At 35.7% G+C, this 13,753-nt stretch overlaps 1 long non-coding RNA gene across 1 annotated transcript in view; it reads right to left on the bottom strand.

Annotated features, from left to right (window-relative positions):
• The window catches only part of LOC126006085 (uncharacterized), a 1,493,032-nt gene that overhangs the window by 347,992 nt on the left and 1,131,287 nt on the right, over positions 1-13,753 (bottom strand). The window lies entirely within an intron of this gene.

Here is a 13,753-nt window from a genome sequence, read left to right as displayed (position 1 = left end):
TCTCACTCTTGCTTTCTTTGGTAGCAAAAAAAAATACTCTTTCTAAATACAAAAAATAAACTGGATTGGCTTCCTCAGAAGCATGGGGCAGTTTCAAGGAACACCACATTGCATTTAATTCCAAAACTGTGTATCTCTTTATAAATATTTATACTTGCAGCTCTTTCTTTTATATGCCATTGTAAATTGGTTTCATTCATGTTTAATACGTATATGTATGTGCTGTATATGTATATGTGTTGCTGGAAAGTCATTTCTTCCAAAGGAGGCAGCCATTATTTATCTTTAATACTGTTTTTTTAAGCAAAGAGTAATGACAAAGACATTCTACATAAAAGAAACTGAAAGTTATTGTTCAATTGTGCCTGGCATACAGACACTTTTGAGCTTATATTCTTTCCCTCATATAATAGTGGGATAATGGATATATCAGCATCTAATTTGACCAAAAAAAGTGTTATTCATAAAATATTTTTTATAACTTATCTTTGTCCAAACATAAAGTAATATTTGTATTCCCTGAAGAAATCTGTGATTTTAGGCAAATTCTTAAGTAACATTTGATGTAGATATCATCTGTGAATTTGAATCTCAAACAAATAGTCCACTCACAAAGAAGCATCCAGGAGCTACTTCAAGGGAGTAACTTATTTTATTTTTGCAGGTAAAGGTGATTTATATTAGTGGAAAATGGAATGTGAAATCTCTGTCAGCCTATCAGGTAAGGTGTGAAAGGAGATTAAAACGGGCTGTATGTATTTAGGGAAAACAGCGTGCAAAGGATTAGGGAAAACAATATGCGTGCTCTGTGTGTTCAAATAGGGCATGTGCTTACAGTGTTTAGCTACAATTTGATATTTGTTTTATCATTTAATCCAAAATCAGATTATTACCTCTCAGTTTATAACATTGCTCCTGACTTAGTGCTCAAGGATGACTCCAAGCAAGCTCAAAAGGGGGGTTGGCCATATGGAAGATAAGCACCTCACATGCTGTAATATCCCTTCTGTCCTCTACAATTTTTTGTTTTGTTTTGTTTTGGGGCCACACCCGGCGGTGCTCAGGAGTTACTCCTGGCTGTCTGCTCAGAAATAGCTCCTGGCAGGCAAGGGGGACCATATGGGACGCCGGGATTCGAACCAACCACCTTAGGTCCTGGATCGGCTGCTTGCAAGGCAAACGCCACTGTGCTATCTCTCCGGGCCCATACAATTTTTGTCATTATACTTTTTTTTTTTCTTTCTGGGCTCGGGGGTTGCTCCTCGCTATGCACTCAGAAATCTCTCCTGACAGGTGAACCATATGGGTCAAAAGGTTCGTCCTGGATCGCAATGTGCAAAGCAAACGCCCTACGCTTTGCTATCACTCTGGCCCCTTATCACTATACTTTAAATATGAAACCTGGATATTGGATTATGTCTTCAAATTTTTGCATATTGTCCTCATATAGGATTTTGAAGTTCTCATTTTTCCTATGAAAGTTTCTGCTTTGCTAAACTGCTTCTGTGGGAATGTGGCCTTCAGGTAAGAGTTGGAAACAAAGGAAGACACAAGACCCGAAACAGGGCACCCACGTCCATGTACTTGGGATAGGCCTTAACAGTTAAGCCTTGTAACGTCTGAATTATGTATTTTGTGGCATTTGAATGGTTTATCCCTTTTATCTATTTCCTGGGGCTGTGTACTCAGCTCTGGCTCATGCATGTGACGGCTATTTAACCCAAGTGGAAAAGTGACTCGGGGTCCTCGACTTTCGGAAGCCTGTTCCCAGGACCCTTAGCTAGCTAAGCATATAAAACCCTGCTTGAGGCTTGCATTGCTGGTGGTCTCTTTGTCTTCTAACTGGGCTGCTAGCACAAACCCAACACTCACATTTCTCCAAGATGGATTCCGTGTATAAATTGAAGGAAAGAATGAGAGGTAAAGATAAACACTAGGGATTAACAAGCAAAAGCAAATTAGGTAGGACAATTGTCTTGCATACGCTTGTCCTGAATTCAATTCCCAATATCCCATACAGATTCTTGAGCACTGCAAGGATAATTCCTGAGTGCAGAGTCAGAAGCAACATTAAAGCCTCACTTGGTATGTGCTCAGATGCCTTGTCCAGTGTCAAAGAAAGGAAACAAACAAGTTGAATGACTCATTAGTACAAACTTCATCATGAACTAAGTCAGATAGACAATAACAATAAGTTGTATTTTCAGTGTTCCTATTGAAAATTGCATGGGAATATGTTGGAGACATAAAGCTTCATTAACTCTGACAAAGCAAGTTATATCTCTTCTTGTGGGAGCAGATTGATGTAAATCTGTTACTTGAAAATAAAGTGAGCTCATTTGGTTATGATTTGAGGACATGTACGAATAGACCTTTATGAGCTCTGAGTATAAAATGCTCAGTAAAATGTTCATGCTGAAAAACAGCAAATTTGTTTCCCATCTCATATCTAAGCTTACTATGAGATAAAAATTGGTCCAACCATTTAAATGGATATTTTTTTTACCTTGCTTATATTTTTTGAAATAGAGGCGAATCAGAGCAAATGTAGTTATGTGTTCTAGTTGTGCTACTTTGTTTCCCATGTTTTAAAGAGGAATATCTTTTTTTTAATGATATGTTTGGAACTGGAGAGATAGTACAGAGGTGATGGCTATTGTTACGTATGACCAACCCTGGCTTGACTCTGCACCAAGTATGATCCTCTGAGCTCTGCAACAAGTACAGCTTGATGTGACCCACAACTTTGCCAAATAAATTTTAGCTGGCCTGTCATAGGAAGGAAAACAATCTTATGGCATATTATAACGTGATACAATGCAAATTCATGTTTTGGGGAGAATCACATAGATATTCATAGTACTTTGGGAAAATGAATCAGATTTATATTTTTTTCTTTCTAAAACAAAACCTCAATGGGTATAAAATCTCTAGGTTTGGTTTGCTAATTAACTGAATTTTGAAAGATGTGATTTAATCTTAATAATTTATATACACAGTAGTTAACTATGTGAATTTTGGAGCATAGGCATAGAATTTAACATTTTAAGAAAACAGTTTCTGCAAAGCTCAAACAAGTTTGTTTTTGTTTTTGTTTTTGTTTTTGCAAATTACGAATTATATTGTAACCAGAGGTGAAGTGACAGAATGGCTTATATATATTTAGGCATATCTGTGATTTTAAATTTAAAACCATAATTAAAACTTACTCCAACTTCACTGAATATTATTTACATAATTCTCTGGAAGAGATAGAATAGCAGTTGGAGAGTACCCATAAACTCCGTGTTCAATATATCCTTTCTAAGTATGTTTATATATTGATTGAATTTATTGTTATAATATCACAGTCTTATGATAAGTTCTGATTGAATATTACTGATGAGAGTAAGGAGGCAAAGCGATGCATGAGGAAAAATGTGTTTCAAAAGCAAGTATTTGTCAACAACTAAAAGTTAAAGCATTGATAACTGGGATTAGAAATAGAACTACCTTAACTCTCTAACTTTATAGAAATAAATAATTAATAGCAAATCCAGAATAAATAAGTGCATGTCTTTAAGTTTAATTCCATGTAAGTATCTTTTGCTCACATTTTTATGTTACTTAAATGAATTTGGAGTATTCCAATATTATTTTTATGGTAATTTATTTATTTATTTATTTGTTGAATCAGAGTTGGCTCTGATTTATTCCTGGTTTTGTACACTTTTAGCGCTTAGGGGCACCATATGTAGTGCTGTGGATGGTTGGGTGTTAGGCAAATACACAGCTTACTGTTCTATGTATTGGCTCCAATGGGGACATCGTTATACACTTGTTTAAATCAAGCAAACAAATTAGTGACCGATCCAAGTTTAGGGCCCAGGTGTCTTTGCTCCTAACATGAACTTTCTCCGTTGAACCTGGCAAATAGTGCAGCAAAAGATTGCTGGAAGCTTGTTCCTGAGTTTTGTCAGCAGACAGATTTGATTATCACTTAATGTGAATTAATATTTTTATTCTAATGATCACTTTAATATATACAAATATTAAGACATTACGCTGTACACATAAAGTTAATATAATGTAATGTCAATTATACTCAATCCATAAAAAATAACTAAATAAAAAATAAAATATTTGGAAATTTATTTTTTAATATTTTAAAAGTTTTATTTTATCAAAATCACTGTGATTTACAAAGCCTTTCATAGTTTGGTTTCAGACATACAATTAATAATTTGATGATCATGCTGGTTTTCGTAATGTTTCCTTAGCTTTTAGTTTTATATTCTAGAATGAATAGCTAAATATATATTCTAACTGTAGCATATTTTGTGAGAAATCAGTTTAGTGATTTATATGAATGTTTAACACATGCTGCATACTATTTAAATATTATTGTCATTTTTGTCAGTATTGCTACCATTTACAATGTGGCCCTTGAAAAATAGTTTTCTTGATGCAAGGACTAAAAGATAGACTTTTATTTTCTATGTCCTCTGGCCCACTGGAGAGCTTCTTTGATCTATTTAACTTGCAGTGTCCATTCATAGTGAGAATTATGTGAAAAGTAATTGCTTTTAATTATATATTTTGAATTAGTCACCAGAAATTAAACATATCTTTATGATATTATAAATCACATTTATACAGCACAATGAATGACTTTTTAATGCATCTTTAGTAAGTTTCATTGGGGACCATGAACTTCCTTTTATCATACACACTTTTTTAAAACTTTAGTAGGTATGTTTTTTTCCCTGTTTTTCATCCAATAGTACACCAGTTCAATGATGGAGAGCTTCGGACAGTGCTTAAAAATCTATGTAGTGTTAACCTTCAAGCATGAACCTCTGGAATGCAAAGTATACTCTAACACTTTCAGTTATCACCCCCTCTATTTTCTTAATTTATATTCATAGTGTATTACAGCACATGCGTGAGTTAATGCATGCAAAATTCTAGTTAATAGGGTGAAATTGATGGCTCAAATGGTAGTTCACAAGCCTAGCATGAACATTCAGTTTTCAAGTTCCTCGTGGCTCCTTTTTACTTTGGGACCTTTCGTGGGACCTGGGACTCCATCCTCTTACTCCATTCCACAGTTGCATCATATTGTCCGTATAAAACTGTTCTATGGGAGTCAGTGTGATAACGCAGTGAGTAGGGCTTTTGCCTTGCAAGTGAACGACCCGGGTTCAGTCTCCAGCATCCCATATGCTCCCCTGAGCCTGCCAGGAGTTATTTCTAAACTCAGAGCCAGGAGTAAACTCTAAGCACAAACAAAAAAAAAAAAAAACTGTTCTAAGGCCAGAAGATAGTATTGTGGGTAAGGTGCTGACTTTTTTTTTTTTTTTTTGGTTTTTGGGTCACACCTGGCAGCGCTCATGGGTTATTCCTGACTCTACACTCAGAAATCCCGCCCCCCCCAGGCAGGCTAGGGGGCCATATGGGATGCCGGAATTCGAATCACCGTCTTTCTGCATGCAAGGCAAATGCCCTACCATTGTGCTGACTTTGAACCACGTGGCTGACCTAGGTTTAATCATCACCATCATATACAGTTCCACAAATCCTGCAAGGATTGATCTTTGAGCAGAGTCATGAGTAATCATGAGCTCTCCTGGGGGTGCTCCCAAAAGCAACTCCTCATCCCTACCAAATTAAATAAAACTGTTCTGTCTCATCCATTTTAGACTTCTTTCCACTCTATTAAGTCAACCTAGGTGTGGTTCCAAACTTTGTCTAACGCAAGAGTTCACAATAAATCCATGATGCATTGAATTTATTCCATCACTCATGGTTTGCCATATTTTTGCAACATAATGCTATCGTTATGCACTATAATGCATTTATTAAATGTTTAACCCTTAAACACTATTTTCTTCTTATTAGTGTTTGTGGGTGGAAGTGACATGTACCTGGTGGTTTGCAGGGGCTACTTCTGGTTCTATACTAATGAGACACACCCTTTGGTGGTCAGTCAAGCATAGGCTGATATTGATAAAACCTTTACATACTGCACAAAAAGGATGTATTTAGTTCATTGAGTTCTCTCCAGGGCTCCCCAATGCACTTTTCAATAAGTCTCATTCAAATATGATATTTCCTTTTCTTATTTTTGCCTTCGAGCTCCTCTGGGTCTTCTGGGTTCAGCACTCTCTCCAACCAAAGCTTGAATAAAGATATGATTTATTCTTAGTGCATGGAATTGTGTTCTCTATTAATTATCCCGATTGGATAATTTCAATACTTTTATTGATAGGTGAACAACTAGAATAAGCCACTTCAGGGAAACACATAATAAGCCTCTATGTTGTCTAATGAATGTATTAGAAATGTGATAATAACTTTAGGCATTAAAAACAACCCTGCAGAGAATAGCAAGTGTTGAGCTTGCATACATGTGCTTTTTGGAGCATAACATAATTTCTTTTAAAAATGAATCCTCAAGTTTCCATAAATTGTGACTCTCCTATTTCAGTTCACTTCACTTGTCATTTGACAAGACATTCTGAGTCATTTTAACATAAATTTTTGGTTTGAGGGTAGCCCATTTCTTTCCTCCTCTGAAAATCACAGTGATTTTCTCACTCTCAAAAAAGATTCATTATATAATTTTTTTATTTTTATGGCAACAGTCAAACTCCATTAATGCATAGCACAGATTAAAAACTTCCTTGAACTTAGAATGAGAGGTTAAGAACTGACATATGTACCTTTTCTCTTTTCTCAATGTGGAACAAACCACTTCAGTTTTGCTAAGGCATTTCAGATCTAACGTGCTGTTATTGATGGTGCACTGAAAATACAGCTTCATTTCTTTCAGCTCATCTCAGACGACCCTATAGGATGTGATCAAATATGATCTAGGTGTTGTGTTAGCCTTCAACTCCAGTATACAAGAAGCCACTGAAACCTATAAGAAATCCAGCTAAGGGCTTCATGAATAAGGCTCTAGATTGTTCTGTTATTGTTTCATGCTATACAATACTTTTATTGATAGGTGAACAGCTAGCCTGATTTATTTCCTTCCATTAGCAGGAAGATAATATCAATTTATTTCTATAAATTCCTAAATAAATCAAATACTTGTTAAATGTATACATATAAAAAATAAACATTAAATTGCACAGTGTTTTGTGCCAGAGTGTTTGTACAGGGATAAGGTGCTTGAATTGCATGTGGCCAATCAAAGTTTGATGGTAATACCACATATGGTCCCCTAAGCCCTAAGTATTGATACTAAAGAGTAGAGCCAGAAGTAAGCCCTGATTATTAATGGTTTGATATTCAAACTAAACAAAATAAAAACCTTTTAAGAATTTTATTCAACTCTAGAAGTAATTTCATTTCTCATAAACAATGCGTATAATTTACTTTCCAGGATTTTCAGTATTTATTTTATAATTCGATAATCTTGATAGTAAAGTCAGAGTTGGGAGATAGGTCAATCAGCTGATGCATACATTGCATGTGAAAAGTCTGAGTCTGATGATACTACAATGATGTAATAATACTGCGTGATTCCCCAGTAGCATTTGAAGACAACCCTGATCACAGATCACAGATATTGGAGTAACCCTCAAGTGAAAATGAATATAGCTCAGAAAGTAAACAAAACAAAATAAAAAGTACTGAACTAGACTAAAGCAGATAGTCAATTTTCATGTCCTACTATCCATTGACACATCACAATCCTAAATTATATCACAATGGTGAGCATCATAGTGTTCATTCTGACAATAAACAAAATGTGATGTCACAATGCTAATTGTCATGTCCATTGTGTTATCACAATCCTGAACTATGAATACACAATACTGCAAATCGTAATAGGATTTTGTGACATCACAATCATGAATGTGACCATGTCATGATGCATATCTTAGTTCCATTGTGACACCGTAATCCTGAATTTTCACCTCAGTCTGACGTCATAACCATGCTGTATGATGGCACATATGCACAATCTGATGAAAGAATGATACAGGTCATAATGACCATGGTGAAGTCATTATCATGAATTGTGATGTCACGATGGTGAATGCCATAATGTCCATTCTTATTTCACAATCATGAATTATGATGTCAGAGTAGTGTGCAAAGATGTCCACTCTTATGTCACAATGACAAAACATCACAATGGTCTGTGACATAATGCTCATTGTGATGTTATTATCCTGAATTATGACAACACAAATGTGTGCATCATAAGCCCACTGTGATATAGTTCATAATGTGCATCATACTTGGATTTTGTGAAGTCACAATCATGAATTGTGACCTTGTCATGGTGCTATCTTATTTACATTGTGACTTCATAATTCTGAATTTTCAACTCACTCTGAGTCACAACCATGCATTATGACATCAAAATGGTACACACTATAATGACTTTGTGACTTCAAAATCATGAATAATGATGTCACAGTGATGTACAAAATAATGCCTATCTGATATCACAACCACAAAATATGAGACCACAATGCTGCAGGTCATATGTCCTTTGTGATGTCACAGTCCTGAATTATAATGACACATTTGTGCTCATCATAATTTCCACTGTGACTTCATTGTTTAGGCACATCAGAATTGGATTTTGTGACCTCATCATGGTGCACATCTTAGTTCCATTTTGACATTGTAATCCTGAGTTTTCAACTCACTCTGATGTAACCACCATGCTTTATGACCTCATAGTGGTGCATATCATACTGTCCATTGACACATCACAATCATGAATTATGATGTCACAATGAGCACCATAATGTCCATTCTGACTTCACAAACATGAAATATGTCACAGCAGTGTGTGATATAATGTCCATTATGATGTCACAATGATGAAATACGACTTAACTGCAAGTCATAATGTCCATTGTGATGTCACAGTCTGAATTACGATGTCACAATGGTTCGCTCATATTGTCTACTTTGACTTCATTGTCAAGATGCATAATTAATATTTGAGGTTTAACAATCATAAATTATGACCTCATCATTGTGTGCATCTGAATTTCATTGTAACATCACAATCCAGAATTTTCACCTAACTTGGATATCACTACCACACATGACATCACAATGGATCATAATGTTCATTGTGACATCACAAAAGTGAATTATGATGTCACATAGTTAGCAACACAATGCCCATTCTTACTTCAAAGCCAAAAATTATAATATTATAAAGTGTGCATCAAAATGTCCATTCTGGGGGCCTGAGTGGTGGCAGAAGCAGTAAGGTGTCTACCTTGCCTGTGCTAGCCTAGTACAGACCAAAGTTCAATGCCCCAGCATTCCATATGGTCCCCCAAGCCAGGAGCAATTTCTGAGAGCATAGCCAGGAGTAACCCCTGACTGTCATAGAGTGTGTCCAAAAACAAACAAACAAACAAAACCCCCCATTCCATTCTGAGTTCTCAATCATCAATTATGATGTCATAGTGGCATGCAAAATAATGTGTGTATTCTGACATCAAAACCATGAAATATGACATCCCGATGCCTCATGTCATAATTTCCATTGTGATGTTAGAATCCTGAATTATGATGGCACAATTGTGTGCATCTTAATGTCAACTGTGCTTAATGGTTTAGGGGTATCATAATTGGATGTTGTTTTGTCAGAATAATAAATTATGACCTCACCATGGTGCACATCTTACTTCCTTTTGAACATCACAATTGTGAATATTCACCTCACTCTTCGGTCACAACCACACATTCTGATATCACTATGATGCATTTATAATGCCATGTGACTTCACAATCATGAATTATGATGTCAAAATTGTGACTGCTATAATGTCCATTCTGACTTCACAATCATGAACTATGATGTCATTTTGCAAAATGATGTCCATTTTGACATCACAACCATAAATTATGACTTTACAATGCTGCTGTTTTAATGACCATTGTGATGCCACAATCGTGAATTATGACAATGTGTGCATCATAATGTCCATGGTAACACCGTTTTTATGCACATCATAAATATAGTGTGTGATGCCACAACAATTAATTATGACTTCATCCTAGTGCACATCTTAGCTCCATTGTGACATCACAATTCTGAATTTTTACCTCACTCTGAAGTCAGACCCATGCATTATGTCACCACAATGGTGCACTTTATAATGTCCACTGTGACTTCGTTGTTTAGAGACATCAGAAGTGGATTTTGTGAGGTCACAAGTATGACTTATGACCTCATCATGGTATGCAACTTAGTTCCATTGTGACATCACAATCCTGAATTTTCACCTTACTCTGACGTCAAAACCACGTATTATGCGGTCACAATTATGCCCACAATAACTTCCCAATCATAATTACACTATCTCAGTGCCATGCACAATAATGTCAAATTTTATTTCAAAATCACAAAATATGTTGTCACATTGCTGCACGTCATAATGTCCATTGTAATTCACAATCCTGAATTATGAAACACAATTGTGTGCAAAGTGATATCCACTGTGAATTTATTATTTAAGCACATCATGATTGATTTTGTAATGTCACAGTCATGAATTATAACATCGATATGGTGTGCATCTAAGTTCAATTGTTACATCACAATACTGAATTTCCCCCTCACTCTGACCTCACAACCAGGAAGTATATCAAAAACCACATATTATGACAATACAATATAGTTATAATGTCCACTATGACATCACAATCATGAATTATGATGTCATAATGTGACTTGTCATAATGTCAATTCAGACTCCACAATTATGAATCATGACATCACAGTGGTGAGCAAAATAATGTCCATTTAGAAGTAACAACCATGGTATATGACATCACAGTAGAGCTCGTCATTTTGTCCATTGTGACATAACAATCATGAACTATGATGTCCCGATGGTGAGTGCCAAAATGTCCATTCTGAGAAAGTATTCACCCAATACCCATCAGATAAGGGGCTAATCTCCAAAATATACAAGGCACTGGATGGAACTTTACAAGAAAAATAAACATATATTCCCATAAAAAAATAGGGAGAAGAAATGAGCAAACACTATGTCAAAGAAGAAATACAAATGGCCAAAAGGCACATTGAAAAAATGCTCCACATCACTAATCATCAGGGAGATGCAAATCAAAACAACTATGAGGTACCATCTCACGTCACAGAGATTGGCGCACATCACAAACAATGATAACAAGCAGTGCTGGCAGAGATGTGGAGAGAAAGGAACTCTTATCCACTGCTGGTGGGGATGCCATCCAGTCCAACCCTTATGGAATGCGATATGGAGATTCCTCCAAAAACTAGGAAATTGAGCTCCCATATGATCCAGCTATACTACTCCTAGGAATATATCCTAGGAACACAAAAATAAAATACAAAAATCCCTTTCTCACACCTATATCTATTGCAGCACTATTTATAATAGCCAGACTCTGAAAACAACCAAGATGCCCTTCAACAGATGAATGGCTAAAGAAACAGTGGTACATATACACAATGGAATATTATGCAGCCATCAGGAGAGATGAAGTCATAAAATTTTTCTATACATGGATGTACATGGAATCTATTATGCTGTTAAATAGGCCGGAGGGAGAGAGATAAATGCAGAATAGTCTCACTCATCTATGGGTTTTAAGAAAAATAAAAGACATTTTTGCAATAGTTCTCAGAAACAAAAGAGCGGAGGGCTGGAAGTTCCAGCTCACGACATGAAGCTCACCATAGAGTGATCAGTGCAGTTAGAGAAATAACTACATTGAGAACTCTCCTAACAATGTGAATGAATGAAGGAAGTAGGAAGCCTGTCTAGAATACAGGTGGAAGGTGCGGTGAAGAGAAGGAAGATTTGGGATACTGGTGATAGGAATGTTGTACTGGTGAAGGGAGGTGTTCTTTACATGACTGAAATCAAATTACATTCATATTTGTAATCAAGGTGTTTAAATAAATATATTAATGAAAACAAGAGATCATAACTAACAAAAAAGCCATGATTATGACATCAAAATGTTTCAAGTCATACTGTCTATAGTGATTCACAATCCTGAATTATGATGACACAATTATTCGTATCATAATGTCCACTGTGACATCATCGTTTAGACTCATAATCCTAATTTTTCACCTCACTCTGACATCACAACTACACATTATGGCATTATAATGCCCATTGTGACATCATAATCATGAACTATTATGTCACAATGGTGAGCAATAATGTGCCTCTGACCTTAAACCTACACATTATGATGTTACAATGATGCACGTCATAATGTCTATTCTGACTTCCCTATCAATTATCTTTGTTGTGACATCACAATCCTTTTTCACCTCAGTCTGATGTGACAACCAAGCATCACATGCATTATGATTTCACAATGGTGCACGCCATGATGTTCATAGTGACGTCAAAGCCATGAATTATGACATCAAAATGGTGCATGTGATAATGTCCAGTATGACTCCCCAGTCATAAACTATATCACAGTTGTGTGCAAAATACAGTCCATTTGACATCACAACCAAGAAATATAATGTCCCAGTGCTGCACTTCATAATTTTCATTGTGATGTCAGTCTTGAATTATGATGAAACATTTGTGCACATCATTATTTTCCACTGTGACTTCATTGTTTAGGTGCATCATAATTGGATTTGTGACCTCATCATGGTGCATGTCTTAGTTCCATTCTGACATTGCAATTCCAAATTTACACCTCACTCTGATGTAACAACCACACATTATGACATCACAACCACAATGGTGCACGTCATTATGTCCATTACGACTGCACAATCATAAATTTTGATGTCACAATGGTGAGTGCTATAATGTCTATGCTGATGTCAAAGCCACAATATGACATCACAGTGGTGTGTTTTATAGTGTCCATTCTGATATCCCAATCTTTTATCATGATATCACATTAGTGTGAATATTAATGTTCATTCTGAAATGACAACCACGAAATATGATCTCATAATGTTGCACATCATAATATACATTGTTTTTTCACAATCCTAAATTATGACAACACAATTGTGTGCATCAAAATATACAATGTGACTTTATTGTTTAGGCGCATTATAATTTGATTTTATGATGTCACAATCATGAAATGACCTTGTCATGGTGTGCATCTAAGTTCTATTGTGATATCACAATTCTGATTTTCAACTCACTTTGACATCACTACTTTGACTATCACTATTTTAAGATGTCACAATAGTGTGCATCATAATGTCCACGGTGACTTCATTGTTTAGGGCCATCATAATTTGAATTTGTAACAACACAATCATGAATTATGACTTCATCATTGTGTGCATCTTAGTTCCTTTGTGACATTATCATCCTGAACTTTTACCTCACTCTTAGGTCACGTTCACACATTATGACGCCACAGCCACACATTATGGCATCACAATGGTGCATGCATTGCGTCCATTGGACTTCCCAATTATAAATTACAATATCACAGTGGTGTGCAAAATATGCCCATTCTGATGTTTAAACCATGAAATATGATGTCCCAATGCTGAGTGTCATAGTGTCCATTGTGATGTCACAATCCTGAATTATGACGATACTATTGTGAGCATCATTATGTTCACTGTAAATTTGTTGTTTAAGGACATAATTAGATTTCATGACATCACAATCATGAATTATGACATTGAAATGGTGCACATCTAAGTTCTATTGTGACATCACAATCTTGAATTTTCACCTCACTCTTAAGTCACAACCATGCATTATGACATCACAATGAT

Source organism: Suncus etruscus, chromosome 4, assembly GCF_024139225.1.
Source record: "Suncus etruscus isolate mSunEtr1 chromosome 4, mSunEtr1.pri.cur, whole genome shotgun sequence".
Taxonomy (NCBI): domain Eukaryota; kingdom Metazoa; phylum Chordata; class Mammalia; order Eulipotyphla; family Soricidae; genus Suncus; species Suncus etruscus.
Note: the sequence above shows the minus strand (reverse complement) of the source record. Positions and strands in the feature narration are given on the sequence as shown.